Source organism: Lathyrus oleraceus, chromosome 3 (assembly GCF_024323335.1).
Source record: "Lathyrus oleraceus cultivar Zhongwan6 chromosome 3, CAAS_Psat_ZW6_1.0, whole genome shotgun sequence".
In the NCBI taxonomy this organism is placed as follows: domain Eukaryota; kingdom Viridiplantae; phylum Streptophyta; class Magnoliopsida; order Fabales; family Fabaceae; genus Lathyrus; species Lathyrus oleraceus.
Genome location: NC_066581.1, coordinates 415,983,216 through 416,000,333, shown reverse-complemented (window position 1 = coordinate 416,000,333; position 17,118 = coordinate 415,983,216).

Here is a 17,118-nt window from a genome sequence, read left to right as displayed (position 1 = left end):
TCCAGCGATTCGCATTCGGTTTCCAGGTTTGCCTGTTTGTGTGGAGTCTGACGTAAGTCCAGCGATTGGCAGTCGATTTCCTGTATGGTTTTGTTTGGCGTGCGTTAGCCGAGCTACGAGTGCTCTGATTCTTCTCTGGTTAGAGAAGATACGTATGCATAGGATGCGACATCCTAGCGAGCACGTTTCCCATATCCCCGAACTACGTCGACTCTGATGTTTGTGTCTGACAGACTACGTAGGCCCAAGATACGATATCCTATCGAGTCCCGTTTCCTCCGTCTTTCATCTGTGTTTCCTTCCAGCGTGTGTGTAGTGTTTGAGCAGTCTTTTAGCAACCTTTCTTCTATTCTCTCTGAGCGTGGATCCCGTCGAGTACGACGGATGCGTAGGGGTGCTAATACCTTCCCTTCGCATAACCGACTCCCGATCCCATCTTTCTTTGGTCGCGAGACCATGTCTTTTCCAGGTTTACTTCGAGCGTTTCATTTCGCTTCTTTGGGATAAATAACGCACAGTGGCGGCTCTGTTGTTTCATTTTCCCGCCGATTTTTCGCGTAATGCGACACGCATGTCCGTCACCGGCGCCGGTATTGGCTCATGGTCAAAATTTACGTCTCAATCGAAGCACAAAGCCAAGTTGATCATGAATATGGCAATGAAATGGGAAAACGCTCCTTCTGTTGGTTGAATCACACATTTAAAGGGATGAACCCTAGCCGATTGCAAGCTAAATTAAATAGTGTATGGCGCCAATCAATCCCTATAACTATGGGGTTTCCACTCCCTACTTCAGATACTACAACTTGGTAAGCTCAAAACAAGAAAATGCCACTGAAATGGAAATGACATACTGGAGAAGATGATCGGAAGATTTGCCGGTAAGCTTTCTGACCTTGATTCTCTTTTCTTCTTCTTCTTTCGCCTTCTTCCTCTTCTTCTGGATTAGAACAAATGGAAAATATGAATGTTGTGGCTTAGCTCAAGCGAAATTGAAGCTTCATGGTGAAGCTTCAATGGCTTTTCTGTGAGAGAGTGAGAGAGCTTTGGTGAGGGTAATGGAAGAGATTGTCGAGAGAGTGTGCAAAAATTCACAAGGTTCAAGGGTCCTCAAAGTGAGAGAGATGAATCTCTTAAATAGATTTTTGGTTTAGACCTTGCTAGCTTTGGACTTAGGTATGGAATTAGTTAAACATGGTTTGGAGTTAGTTGGACTCAACTCATTGAATTAATTGAAAAAACTCAGTTAGTTAGAAACGACTCAGTTAGTTATGTGAGTTGATGTTGGTTAGTGAGTGAATGAATTGAAACTTGACTGGATGCTGCAGGTTATGGTTAAGTTGCAATTATGTTGAGATCATTTTGGGTGACCTGTTATTCAAGTTACAAATTGAGTTTAAGTAACCCTGGCCTTGGCTTGGAATAATGAAGAATACATGTTAGTAGCTTTGGTGCACCAACTCGCTGTAGCAGGTAGCATTAGAATTAGGATTAGGTAAATGAATTAAATGTAACTTGCTGAACTGGTCATTGTTAAATATAAGTGTGTTTTGGTTTGTAATTTGAAAGATGAATGTGATCCTTGGTTCCTGATTTGGTTCAATGCTTCATGAGTTTAATTTCCACTACTTGTATTCAATGCCCTGTTCTCATTGGTCTTTCTTGCTGCAGCCTAAACTTGGCTTGGTCTTGCAATGCCATGTTGGATCTTTGGTCAATTTAGCAGGTGGCAAGTATGGCTTTTATATGCAAAGCTCTTGTTGGTTTTGGCCTCTGCAAGACACAATCTCCATTCAGGTTTTGATTTGCAGCATTATGGCCTTGGTGTCTATTGCAACAACTTGGGTTCGAATCAGGCTTGCATTGCAGGTTTGGTCATGCATTAGTGCTGCAGGTCCTTGGAACTTGAACATGATGCATGTCTAGTACTTGACTCATGGCTTGGTACATTGAAGGATTGCAGCAAGGTTGCGCGCCTTTAAGCATTTGGCTTAGGTTTTAAAGCATTATAACAAGCAAGCCAAAGCTCAGCTGGCAGTTGAATTGGCTATGTTACATGCATGTGTGTTAGGTTCATTATGCAAAGTTTCAATTCATGTATTATGACTGAGTTGTTTGAATGGCTTCCCCTGCAAGTTGTTTTCGTCTTGGTGTTTGTTGATGATGGCAAGAGTGTATCATATGGCAAGGCTATTGTAGCAGTAGGCTCTTGTGGATTTGCAACAGGTATGCGGATCATGATGGTTTGGTTTTGTAAGGCTTTTGGCATGAAGCTTCTTGGTATGGCTTGTTGATAACTTGGTCTATTGGTGCGTCTAGAAAGTCAACAGGTTTAGGTTTCCAATGCCTTGCAATTCATCTGTCTCGATTCTTTTTGTTGCAGGTCTTGTGGTCATGTTGGGCGTGTCATGCAACCAATGACTTCAAAATGTGGTGTATGACATTAGGGTTTGGCTGCAACCATTTGATGTTGGCTTACTTGTGGTATTGGTTTAACCAAGTGTAGAATGCCCAATGGACAACCTGCACAACCCCAAACCTGTTGAATATCCATTGTATGCCTGCTGCAGGATTTGGTGTAAGCTATTGCCATGTTTCACAAGCTACTTCATGCAGGTTTTATGCTTGATGGCTTGGCTGAGCAAGGTAAAACAGGTCTTAAATAGTTTGTAAGGCTTGAGATATGTTTAATGTCGTGCTGTTTGTTATGCCATGATGTCTCTCAATGGTTTTGACATGCCATGATTGGGGTTGGTTATGTTGATACTGCAGGCAAAGCAATGGCAAGGTGCTGCAGGACATGGGATGAACTGCTGCAACAGCAGGGTTAGCCGTGATGCTCCCATGGTTTGATCATGCATTCCTATGATTTGATGTATAAGGATTTTGTTGCATTGAACTGGTTCCATAACCTTGTAGCAGGTCTGCGTTTATGTGGCAGGCTCAATAGTTCATTTTTGACTTGGTGTTTTGTAGGTTTGTGGAAATGGACATGATATTTGCAAGGTTACTTGTGAATGAAGAAACAAGGTAAATGAAAGCAATCATGGCCTTTGGATGGTGAATCAAGACCAATGTGATGTGATTAGGATTAGGTTTGGGAAATTAGGGCTTTAAGATTTTAGGGTTGACTTTGGTCAAAGTTGACCAAAAAGTCAATTGTTGACCAAAGTCAACAATTGGTCAAAATCCCATTTTCTTTGCATTTTCTTTGTAAATGGACAATGAATTATTGGTTAGGGTGAAATTTAGGGGTTTTTGGACTTTGGGTTGACTTTGGTCAAAGTTGACCAAAAAGTCAACTGTTGACCAAAGTCAACATTTGGTCAAAAGTGTCAAGACTTGTATTTTCTTATGTATAATCAAATGTAATGGTTTAAAATGACATGAAATGGATTGAAATGGTTTGAAATTGGTTTATTTTATGACTTAGACTTTTGAAAAATAACTTGACTAATAATACATGAACAAAGCCATCAAGTGAGACCATAAGATTAGGGTTTTGACATAGTGTCCATGTAACAATGGCATGACCACCAAAAGGCTTGAAACACAAGGAATTTGGATATTCAGATTATAAGGACCAAAGGCATATCCCCAGCCATATGGATAAAATCATTGACTTGGGACCAAGACCAATACTCCAAGAAGGGTTAGGCCAAGCAAAAATGACAAAGGGTAAAGATTGAAGGATCATGAGTACACATTGAGGCCACCAAGTTCATCTGATTCCCATCTTCTGATTAGGGTTTTGGAGACCAAGATAAGGCTTGGGTGAAGCCCCATGAAGTCATGCCTTGAGGAATTAGGGCTTTGAAGGCCCTAGACTGTCTGGCCATACCTTTGTTGAAATCAAACCTTCACCACCATCATTAGGGTTTCACATCCCCTATGCTGATGATGTGATTAGACCATGCCCTTGATCTTTGATACCCGTGCAAACCCTAACTTTATGAGCCCAAGTTTCTTATGAGTCCCTAATGAATGATGCATGTGGATGAGTTAGAAATGTATTCAAGTCATCTCCTGATCAAGTGATTGGATGCATAGGTGAGAAAGGGGAGGGCAAATTTAGGGGTAAAACAGTTGCCTCTATTTAATCTTCTTGGACTTGAATACAGGAATTGCAGAAGCTTTTCAGGTATTCAAGGTAGAAGAGGATTAAATACCTACGTGCCCGAAATTTGCCGGACCAGGTGATTGGCTTTATTACCAGTGTGGAGAAGATGTTTTATGCATCATGTATGCTTATTTTTTATGATGCATTTTTTTCCTTATTTGTCGTATGTAGGGATGAGTTTTTATTGTCGTGTGAACTCCGACTCGTCATCGAGAATTAGAACATGATTGCCGAGAAATTTTAATTGGTGCCAATGTTGCCATTACGGAATCCCCGCCTATTAAGGAATACTGAAAGGCTGGAGTCCCCCATGGTGTCCCAACTGATTGAATGTCACAGTTATCCAAGTAACACCACTGCTGAGTCATCGATCACCTATCAGGTTTATTGGGTTTCAACGGTAATGCAAAGTGTTTCTCTTTAATGTAGCTTTTTATTATTCCCCGGAAATTTAAAGCATTATGTGAGTAAGACAAGCCAGTTATTTTGCATACAAAACATAGAATAAATACGTTCGATGGAATAACTGAATTTTAATGATATAGAATATGTACATATGGTGAGTACAAAGATGCAGGCGCCCTTAATGAGGACGTTGCAAAAATTGAAAAAATAATTGAAATGGCAATGGGAAATATATTTGTATGATTTTCTCCATTGATTACAACATTGGCCTTAGTCTACCATATAATCTGAATCCCAAGATCTTGCTTCGGCTGATGGTGATTGGATCGGTCCTTGACCCTCTGACATCTAGCTTGTAGCGTGTAGACTCAAGGATCATAGTCAACGCCTTTATCCCTAACTTTTTCCTGGATCTTTCAATTCTTTTTGTCCATCGGGATGCTCCTTTTTGCCTAAGCCGCCCTTTCGGGTTTTCGGCTTGGCGAGCTTAATATGTGTTCCCTAACTTTTGCATGGACGAATCATTTTTTGGTCCATCGGGATAGCCATTTTTACCGAGATTCACCTTGCGGAGGTTAATCTAGCGGGCTTTCATCATTTCTTTTTAGGCATAATATTTTTTTACTATGTCTGCATTCACTGGAAAAGGCAGATCTTCCCCATCCATTGTTGTGAGGATTAGAGACCCACCTGAGAAGGCCTTTTTGACCAGGAAAGGTCCCTCATAGTTGGCCATCCATTTGTCTTGCGGGTCTGAGTGAATGGCAGAATACCTCTTGAGCACGAGGTCTCCAACGTGGTACGCACGAGGAAGAACCTTCTCATCAAAAGCTTGTTTGAGACGTCTTTGGTATAACTGACCAAGACAAACGGCCGTCAAACGCTTATCTTCAATTAGGTTCAGCTGGTCATAGCGAGATTGAGCCCATTCAGCTTCATCAAGATCTGCTTCCATGATGACCCTGAGTGAAGGAATCTCGACTTCGATCGGTAGGACGACCTCCATTCCATAAACCAGAGAGCATGGAGTTGCACCGGTTCTTTGTATGGATGAATCTCTTTCTCTTCATGCTCAAGGAGTATTGCTAGTTCAGCTGGTAATTCGCAATATTCCTCATTGTCGTCTTCAGCTTGGTTGATTGGAAGTCCAGATTCATAGTTGATTTTAGCCATGTCGTAATCAATAGTTTTATTTTCTCTGCATAAGATTGTAAGACCCGAATTTTGACCCTAAGATCCCTCATGCAATTCCATCATAAGCATAAGCTTTGGGATCATACCTTGGCATCCTCCTTACCCCTTTTCATTGGGTTTGTTTTGGGAGAGATCACCAAGCACTTTGTGATTATATCATACTTGTATTTTATCATTTCACTAACCAAAATACCAAAAATATGTCTTTGTATTTGCCTAACTCTTTTGTAGGTAGGACATGATCTCATTGATTTATCAAGATCACATCTAGGGTTTAAGACCCTCATAAATAAAGAGTACAACCAAGAATTGATTCAAGAATGGTTATGAACATCATATATGAGTCCCAATGTTCTTCAAGAGTTTGAGGGTGATTTGCATTGGAAACCCTAGTTTGATTGGGTATCTTGAGTAACTTCTCCAATAAGCTATCTCACCTATTGATCAAATTTCTAAAGGGACACTTAAAAATTCATCATCTTATGCATATATTATCTACCATGATCCAATAAAGTCAAGAGAATTGGAAATTAGTAAGTTGGTTGATGGTGGTTGGCCAGATGAATTCATCTGATCAAAACTAGGTCTCCCTAGACCCTATCTCCTACAATTTTCACCATATGAAAATGATTCCAAGAGCGAACTTACTCTAAATGACATCCAAACAACGTTCATGTTGAGACCTAGAGCTAGTTTTGCTTGGAAAATCATTTTCTATGTTGAAACATTATAGGTCATTATGTCTAAACCCTAATTTGAAAATCAACTTCCCAAAGCCATAACTTGCTAAATTTTTATGAGATGAAAGATTTCCAAGTTGTACAATCAAATTCAATGTGTCTACTTCAACTTTGATGTTTGTAGTGGGAGCTAATTCAACTTTTTTGAGCATGTCATATGAAGCTACATTATAGGTCAATTTTGACCTATACCATTGATCAAGTGATTTTTCCAAACTTCAAAAATGCATAACTCTATCATTTGTAATCCAAATGACATGAAATTGGTGACCATTTTTAAGGTCTCTGAGAGAGCTACAACTTGGATGAAGACACCTTTCTTATTTAAAGCTCCCATAAAAAGTTAAGCTAGGTGGAATATTGAAACATATAGCTTGACACTTAGAAAAATTTTGATATCTCAAAATTTTCCAAACTTCCCCCTCAAATTTCTCTAAGTTCTAAGCTCCAAATGAAAAAGTGATCAAGATCAAACTTGTTCCTCTTGACCTCACCTTTCCAAAGAGCTCAAATTCATTCATTTTGGACGAGAAATGCATAGATTGTGCATGGCTTACACAAGCTGATATCATTTGGCATGAATCCAACTTCAAGCAACAATGCACATGTGCCTTGCAATCTAAGCTAACTCCAACACATCTGATCATTCATTTTGGACCTTCAGCTATCATTTCATGGGCCTATGCGCGCCCATGCATCTTTGTATCATCATTTTTCTAATTTTGGAAAGTGGAAGAGAGTGTGCAAATATCATATGATTTGGCTATAAATATAAGCCCTTATGCTCAAAATTAGAGACACCATTGCGCCAGATTTGATCCCCCTCTTCAAACCCTTCACTCTCATAGAATAAACCTGATAAATTCATTTGAATTTGAGCTTGAATCTCCACTATTTTGGAATTCAATTCTCCAGGAAATTGCTTCTAAACCTTTCCATTCTCTTCTTGCAAGTGATTGAAGTGAGTCCAAGTGCAAGCAAGCTCAAGATCCATCAAGTTCAGACCTCCATTGAAGGTAATTTGTAGAAATTTTAAACTCTTTGATTCTCCTAAATTCTTGCTCAATTCCATTGATTCTTTGGTTGTCTGAAGTCCTACCAATGTAGGCAAGAAGATTGAGTTGCTTTGAGGTCAAATCAAAGCAACTCAGATCATGTACCTCAGATTTCAATTCCACATATCTCTTAATATATTTGGAATTGGAGTAATTGGAGGTAAGATTCAAGCTCAGTGCCATTTTTTCTTCAAGATCATATCCCTGTTTGTTATTTTGGTGATGATTCATCTTGACCAGTCCGGTGGAGCTCACCGGGGAAGATGACCGAAACTTTGGCTCCGGCGATGATGTGTCTTGCATCTGAACCATAGGATCCAAGTCTCACGTTTTAATCTTGAGCGTTTGTTCTGATTACCTCATTTGCCACGCGGTTGATTCAGGAACATGTGGAGATCTGCCAACTCAATTAATGAGGGAGATCTGATGGTCCATGTAATTTAGAATTTTCTGATTTTTGTTTTAATTGCATTTTCTTCAATAATTCATATTAAATTCAATATTGATCCAAAAAATATGGGACTTTCACCAAAAAAATTCAAATATTTTTCTCTTTCATATTCTGAATTAAAATTATTTTTTGGATCATTATTAATATTTTTCATGAATTAATTGATTTTGCATTTGTTTTTAATTGTTTAAAAATATTTTTAAATGTCCAAAAATTATGAAATTTTTTCTCCAAGGTCCTTTGACCTTGTTTAACCTATGATAAATCTCATGGCCATTTATTTGGTGTTTTGATGAGATTTTAGGAATTGGACAAAACATATTTGAATTTAATGCATTATTTTACTATTTTTAATTGAGTAAATGCCATTTAAATTTTGTTGACCATTGGTATTGACTTAATTGAGTTTGCTTGTTTGTTGTTGGCCCTTTGTCAAGGTTGATTTGACTTTGTCAAGTTAATATCATTGGATTTAGGGGATTGATGGAATGTACATTCCATCTCCCAAAATGAATGAATGATATTAATTTGGTAAAAGTCCTCATTTGACCAATTTGTGATCTCATTCATCCCCTTCCCTCTTCATCTAATTCCCTTTATTCATTCATTCATTTCCATTTGGCCTATGACATCTCAAAGTCCTAATGCTAGTTGATTGAAAGATTAACATGAGTATGGATGAGATTAGGCCACACTTTTTGCATATTTTTGTGTGTGGTATGTTTAATGAGCATAGTTCATAATACTATGTCTCCAACATGCATTAACACCAAAGGTCTACTGCCCGACCTCAAATAGTTGTGAATTCTACATAAGTCCAATTACGATTGCTTAACATAGCGCTAAATTTGTGACACAAAAGACATAATCTTTCTAGTTAGTGAGATTGTAAGTCTCCCCTCTTCCATGGTATTGTGTAGGAACTTGGCCTTCTTTCCTTCCTTTGGAAGATGTTTTGGTTCAAGGATCCATGCTTGTTACTAGTGGGTTGAGTTTTCTCCAAAGAATGTCTTGAAACCAAAAGCAAAACAAAACTAACTTCTAACTTACTAACTATTAACTTTTAATTTCAAGCTCTTACTTTTAAAGCAATTTACTTTTAGCACTCTATTATCATTTTCCATTATACATATCATTCTAATTGTTTATGTTAATGTAATTTTCACTTTGTCCATTTGGACCATATTGTGTGATATATTTTATTTTGTGTTACTTTGCTTGTTTGTGTGATCTTTGACCATTAATGTACATAATAATAACAAAAAGCCTAAAATACTTTTGTGTGGACTGTTGGCTTGATCTGTGGACCAATTGGACTTTGAACTTAGGCAACATTCCTTTGCTAATGGACTTGGCCCATGTCAACTTGTTGAAGAACCAAGTGCTTGCAATTTGAAATTCATTTGATACATCTTTGAAAATCTCTCTAGGATTCATCTGCAACTTGATCATTGTGTAGCTGTTATCTTGAACCTGTGACTTATGGAATTCATCTGCTACATGGGTTATTTTGAAGAAGATCATAAAATGGATAAGCTTGGATGAGGCCATCTTTATTTGATGCCTTGCTCTTCAAGATAATATAATTGTGCATTTGTGTGTTGTTTTATTCTAAAAAGTCCAAGGGAATTCTGTATTACTATTGACATACTTGTCTATTGGATTGCTACCCATTTGGTCAGATCCTTTCAACTCTAAACTTTTAAATTTTTGTGCATAGGATAGCCTCTTCATCTTCTCCTCATTTCTTTAATTTCAAAATCTCTCCCTCCATTTTCAAAACCTTCTTTGTGTGAACTACTTTTGTTCTAAACTTTGACCACTTTTGCAAAGATAGAAACTTTGGCCTTATGCCATTGCATTTTCAAACTTATTTTCTTAAATCAAACTTGTAAATAAACTTAACTATACTTGACTTAAACTTTCAAAAAGCCAAAAAAGAACTAACTCATTCAAATCCTTTTCAGACCTTTGTGCCTTTCAAACTTAAATTTTGTTAAAACCAACACACTCATTTTGAAATTTATAGCACGAACTACGAGGTTTTGATCTCTCATTTTTATGTTGGTACGTAGGCACAAGACCGAAGGTCTTGTCAAACACAAAAAATATAATCAATGAGTTCTTTTCTCATCCCTCCATTCTATTTGTTTGTAAACATCACTTTGTAGAAAATACATATGCACACAAAAAGGGCTCCCTAGGAGTACCTAGGACACTTTGGGTGCTAACACTTTCCCTCTGTGTAACCAACCCCCTTACCTGTGATCTCTGATTTTTATTAGTTTTTATTTGAAAACTTCTTACTTTTCGGGTTTTCTTCGTACTTTTTCCCTTTTCCCTTGGAAACAATAAAATCATGGTGGCGACTCTTATTAATTGATCTCTCGCTTGTCAATAGCTTGATGATCATGAATTTCCCACTACATAAATTAAGTGGCGACTCTACTGGGGATTAGTCTCCAGTGGGTTTAGCCTACTTTTTATGTGAATATATTTGTATATATGTGATGTTTGTATATATGTATGTGTGATATAATCTGTTTGTTGTGCTTGGTGATCTCTGAGTGGTGAGATAAGTTCTAACCCGAGCTTGAGTGCAATTAAGATAGGAGGATGGTATAGTCATGTTCGACTTGTGTGGAGTAGTCCTTAACAAGTTGCCTTGAGATCCATCTGCTCAGTGGAGACTCCTTTGGATTTGGAAATGTCACACAAGTATTTATGGTTAGGCATTACTATTTCTAATTGAGTCTGAGAAGCTGGGGACCTTAGAACACCTAACCCATCTTGGCCTATTTAGGACGTAGTGCGGAAACTGTTCAGGTGTAGACTTGATAACAGTTGTTACGCGATACTACACTCAGACGAGTTTCTCTTGAGAATATTATGGGTCGATGAGTCAGTCATCCTAACATGTAATATCCGATAGATGGAATTAAGACTCTGGGAACTTTTTAGAACATGATCTACAAGTTTTTATCCTTAGTTCACTCCTTTGGGATGGTTCTTACCCAGACTCCATGCTCGTGACTTGCAACAAACCCTTGATTCTTGGTTGATCCAATCAAGTCTTGTCAATATTGTAGGGGGGTATTCGTTACCTTTAGATTTATTGACTAAATCAAAAGTAAATCATACAATTCGAGTCGCCATCGCACTTTTATTTATCCAAAGGAAAGGTTAGAAAGCGAACAAAACAGAGAAGTTTTATCAAATCAAAAACTAATAAAAATGTCAGAGATCTGGGTAAGGGGGTTGATTATGCAATGGGAAGGTTTTAAGCACCCAAAACATACTTAGTACTCTAAGGGAGCCCTTTTTACAAATGTTGTAAGGTAGGTTGGTAGTTGTGAAAAAGTATTTGTGCAAACATGATTGGGGTGATAAGAAAAGAATATACAAATTATTTACAATTTTGTGTTTGAATGGATAAACCCATTGCCTACGTACCATCTTAAAAAGGTAGGATCAAAACCTCGTAGTTTTGGGTAAAAATCTCAAAAGAAGTTTGGTGAATTGATTGGTCAAAAGCCTTAAGGTCTATTGTTATCAAAGGGAGAAAACTCAACCTAGAACCACAACTCCACCATGTGAGGATAGCTTTAACATGCTAGTGAGGGGTTAACCCTATAATAAGCATGGAAGACTTATAGTCCATCACTAAGGATACAGGTGAGTATTATATCAACCTCTAAGATAAATCAAACCTAATAGCTAATGTTTATGAAAAGCTTTGGAAAAAGTGGCCATTGGAACCACAAAAACATTTGAGTGAGTTGTATTTACAAATGAAAAGTATTCACAAAAATAAGGTCAAAGTTGACTTAAGATTCAATTCAAAATAAGTGTTATAAAAAGGAGTTTGAAAAATCAAAGGCATAATGCCTAGGTTTCTAATTTTTGGAAGCAATGTTAATGTTTGCACAAAAAGTTTGGCTTGGGTTAGAGTGGAGAGAAGAAGAGAATGGCTAGGTTCTAAACATGAAAAGATAAGGGAAGAGAAATAAAACCAATTGGAGTTCCCTTCTTGAGATCATAAAGATGATCCAAGTTGTCCCATTCCTTTGGACTTAGCAAGCAATAAGCAATTAACTCAAGTAATCAAGCAAATATTCAATCAAGCTCCTAGGAATCTTCCAAAGGGACTTGTCTCTCTCATTTTCGATGCTCATGACAATGGTCCTTCTAAGTAGCTCAAGTTTGGGATCCCTATCACAAGAACACACAAATCAAAAAGTTCCACAATGCAATAGAAAGAATGGACAAGAGTGAGTTTAGAATTAGGGGTCTTTTTAATGCATCTTCAAGATTTAAGCATTCTAAAGGCATGAGGCCTAGTTGCTCTTTGACAATTTTGTTTTTAGCATTCTAAAGGCATGAGGCCTAGTTGCTCTTCAAACTCCATTTAGCATAGGTAAGGTCCTAAATCTAAGTCCTTTCTCCATTTACATTGGGTTCACACAAACAAAACAAAACAAAGCACAAGGCAATAGTATATACACAATAATGTGCTCAAGTGAGCAAAAGGCAAATTGCATTAACATAAACATGAGCTCAAGTGAGAAAAGGGCAAAGGTAAATGAATTAATGAGCAAGAAATTAAATTGCATTAAAGTAAATTGCAAGAATTAAATGCTTGAAATAAAAGTTAGTAATTAGTAGTTAGTGTTAGTGTGCCATAAGGCAATTTAGCGCTATGTTAAGCAATCGTAAGTGGACTAATGTAGTAGTCACACCTATCTGAGGCCGGTCAATAAAACTGTAGGCAATTAAACACAAGTTAGAGATCATGACTAGTAAGCCAAGCTCTTACAACTTTCCATGCCAAAAGAAAAGAAGAATGACCTTGTATGGATTTAGGTTTGTTTCTTGACCAAGAAGCAACCTATCTCTAATGCAAAGCAATTCACTTGATCATTTGATCAAGATGAATTTTATTTGAATCAAAGAAGGTTAAGCCTCTCATATGTCAAGGCTAACCACCAATCATTAACTTATTGGTCAAAAAGAAAAAAAAGAAGAAGAAGATGGAAATGGAATATACATAATTGAAATTCAAATATCAAAAGCAAAACACATTGAACAAACATGAATGGAATCAACATCAATCAATGGTAAACAGAAGTGAGATGAAGCTTAGAAGTCAAGAAATAATAAAAAATATTTTTGGTATTTTTTGGAATTAAAATAATACTTGAATTAAAATAAACAAATAAAGGTCAAACTTCAAATCCAATTCAAATCAACTTGGAAAAGTCCAATTGGATCATCATGAGTTCAACATGGTCAAACAAGGTTTGGCAAAAAATTTCATCATTTTTTTGAAAACAGAAACTAATTTTAAACAATTAAAAGTGAAGAAAAAATAACATAATTGAACTAAAATCTCAAATAAATCTCAAATCAATTAAGAAATTGATGAGAATATTTTTCATAGATTCATCATCATTCAAAGATGTTAAGAAAATATTTTTGGCATTTTTGAATATTGAAAAGGATTTTAAATGAATTAAAAATAACCAGAAAAGAAATAATTCACAAAAAATATTAAATGGAATCACAAAAATTATTAAAAATCATTTTTAGAAACTAGAATTTAAGAGAAATTTTTTGCGATTGGTCCCATATTTTTGTGATTCCTAATAAAGAAGTTATGAATTATTAAAAATAATTGGAATAAAAGAAAATAAAATGAAAATTCAGAAATTGAAAAAATCCACAGCGCTTGGATCTTGGTTCATTAATTGATGTGGCGCATCAAAAGGCTAGGAAACACGCGCGCATGGTGATCCATAGTCGGCAGCGAAACACATGGATTAAAAGAAAGTCATAACAATGCATGGCCAAGATTAGATCCCCAGAGCCAGATCCAAGGGCCAGGAACTCATCCACGTGGGGACGGTGGTGGAAACCACCGTCTTCTCCGGTGAGACTCATTGTTCCGCCCAGAGTTGTAGGTTTTCAAACTTCCACCATAATACACGATCCATACATCATTCGAAAGCTGGGGTGATGTACATCACCCCTGTGCCCTTAATTTTTGCTCAAGACTCTCATAGGAGGAGAAATCTGAGATGGAAAAACAAGGTGTTCAAATTGAACTTGCTCAATTCATAAAATTAAAAGCACAAACCAATTGCCTCTCACATGAGGACTTCAGAGGTACCAACCAATAGAAGAAATGCTCAAAATCCAAAGAGATTCGAATGAAAACAGTTTGAGAATCAACCTTTGAAGTGCAGCTTTTCAACGCTTTATCCACTCCAATTCTTTGATGCAGCTTGTTCTTGAAGTAACAAAGAAGCTAGGCTAAGGAATTGAAGTTCAAAGATCAACCAATGAAGTTGAAATTTGAACTTGAAAAATTCAGAGAAAAATCAAAATTCCTTTAATGGAGGGTCAGGATTTCACTTTGGCAGAATTTCAGGCGCCTTTTGGTTGCCAAATGAAGTGAAATGAGGCTTCTATTTATAGCCAAGGGTGATGCAATGCATGAAATATCCGTGTGCATGTGAAGTTGGGTCCTCCATGCATGGGCCTGTACAGGCGCATGGGAGGCCCAAAAGAAATTGCAATTGACTGCTAATCATCAACCAAATGGAAATGGACGTGCAGATTTCATGATATCAGCTTGTGCATGGAATTTTGATATGTTATGCATAATTGAACCTAAAACTTCCCCTCTTCGAAAATGCCATTTGCAAAATTGAATCATAGGCATGTGGGTAATGGTTGGAAAGGTCTTTGCATGAGGAAAAAATGTTATGTTGAACAAAAATCCATTTGGAGTTGGGATAATATTGAAAACAGACCATGAAGTTCAATGTACAAAACATGTATATGGAAATTTTGCCAAAATGGACCAACTTCAAGCCCTTCTGTTTCAATGATGTAAGCCTCAAATGAGAAAAACGCCAACGTCAAAGTTGTATATATTTTCAAGAAAATCAATTTGGACTTAAATTTTGAATCATTTGGAATTTTGATGAGAAATTTATGGGCACTTGAAGTTGTACTTTTTGACATTTCAATGACTTTGGCTCAAAGTGACCTATAATGTTTTATATTATAACATGTGTTTATTTTAGGATTATGAAATTTTATCCAACATAACAATTGAAGTAGACATCTTAAAATTTCCAATTCACTTGGTTCCACCCCAAAATCACAAAAGATGAGTGAGTTAGGTCCTTGGGAAGTTGACCTAAAATTAGGGTTTCAATCAAAATGACCTATAATGTTTTGAAATGAATGACGACCTTAAAAGTTTCAAATGGATTTTTGATGAACATGAAAGTTGTTCATATGGTGCTTAAAAACATTTTTTCTCTTGGGATCATCATCATTTGACAAACACATCAAAATTTAGATCTCAGTGGATTTCAAAATAGTCAGATGAATTGACTGATCAACTTCTCAAGTCCAAACTTCAAATCTTGATGAATTGATGATTGAGGACACTTACATGAGCTCAAATATGCATAAAATGATGAATGAAAGAACTTCCCTTGATTGTATTTGATCATACGTTGAGGTTGCTTCATGAGCAAGGCACAGTCAATGCACAACTGAATTAGGGTTTCCTTGGGAAACAATCCTCAAGCCCTTTGGTTTATCTTGATCAAACTGACAAATTAAGATACTTGGGAGGCATATATGATGATTGAGAGCTTTGTGAACTATTTTCATGCTTGCTTTCACTTTCATCTGGCCACTTCAATGGGCATAGAAGCCTCCTAGGAGCCTTGAATCACATGACTGCTTGAGCTTCAAAATAAAACAAGTTAGTGACATATTTTTGTGATTTTGGTTAGTAAAAAAAAGCAATAATATACAATTCAAGCATGCTTGGTGGTCTCAAACCAACTCACACAAGTCCCAACCCAAGGGTTAAGGAGCCAAGATGCTATGATCCTTGAGGCAAATGCAATGTGCAATGATATGATGCCATGAGGGATCTTAGGGTCAAATTTAGGGTCTTACAAATATCAATGGAACTTGGGTGTTGATAAGGTGTAAACCATAATCCACCAAAATGGATGATTGATCTTGACAATGACTTGATTCATCCCTTGACCTTTGTTTGCCTTGTGTGTGATCCCTTATTTGTGATTGTTGCATTCATACATTCATGCGCATCATAACATTAATCACATGAAAATTTCAAGGAACTAAGGTATCATTTGCAAATATTTTCAGACCATGGATTATGGACGAAGGAACACTAAGAAGTACAGTTTCAGATGTCCCGACTTGAAAGAGTTAAAGAAGCTAGCATCTTTTGTATTAGATCCCTTGGACTTCAAACAACGTCATGGGAAGCTTCTGTCCATCTTGTCTACTAATGTGGTTAAAGGACTCTTGAGTGTGTTGGTGCAGTTTTATGATCCTCTCTACCATTGTTTCACTTTCTCAGATTTTCAGCTTGTGCCTACCTTGGAGGAGTATTCTCATCTTTTGGGGATACCTGTTTCTAGTAGAGTGCCTTTTAGTGGATTGGAGGAGATTCCCCATTCTAGTATTATTGCTGAAGCCCTTCACTTGAAGAAGTCTGAGATAGAGGCTCATTGGGTGAACAAAGAAAGGTTACTTGGGTTGCCATATGTTTTCCTCATCAAGGAAGCTACCACTTTTGCTCAAGCTGGCAGTATGGACGCTTTTGAAGCTATCTTTGTGTTGCTCATCTATGGATTAGCTTTGTTCCCTAACATTGACGGTTTTGTTGATGTTAACACCATTAGACTTTTCTTGATTGGGAATCATGTGCCTACTTTGTTGGGTGATATGTATTTCTCTTTGCATCTAAGGAATTCTAAGGGTGGTGGAAAGATTGTCTGTTGCATTCCTCTTTTGTACAAGTGGTTTATTTTGCACTTGCCTCAGACGCCTGCTTTTGTGGAGAACAAACAATGTCTAAGGTGGTCTCAGAGACTTATGTCTCTCACTAATGATGATATAGTTTGGTATGATCCATCCTTAAGCAGTTTGGAGATTATTGATAGTTGTGGTGAATTCTTTAATGTGCCTCTCATTGGTACAGAAGGAGGAATTAACTACAACCCTGCTTTGGCCCGTCGTCAACTTGGGTTCCCCCTTTAGAGACAAACCTAATAACATGTTGTTAGAAGGTCTTTTCTATCAAGAGGGTAA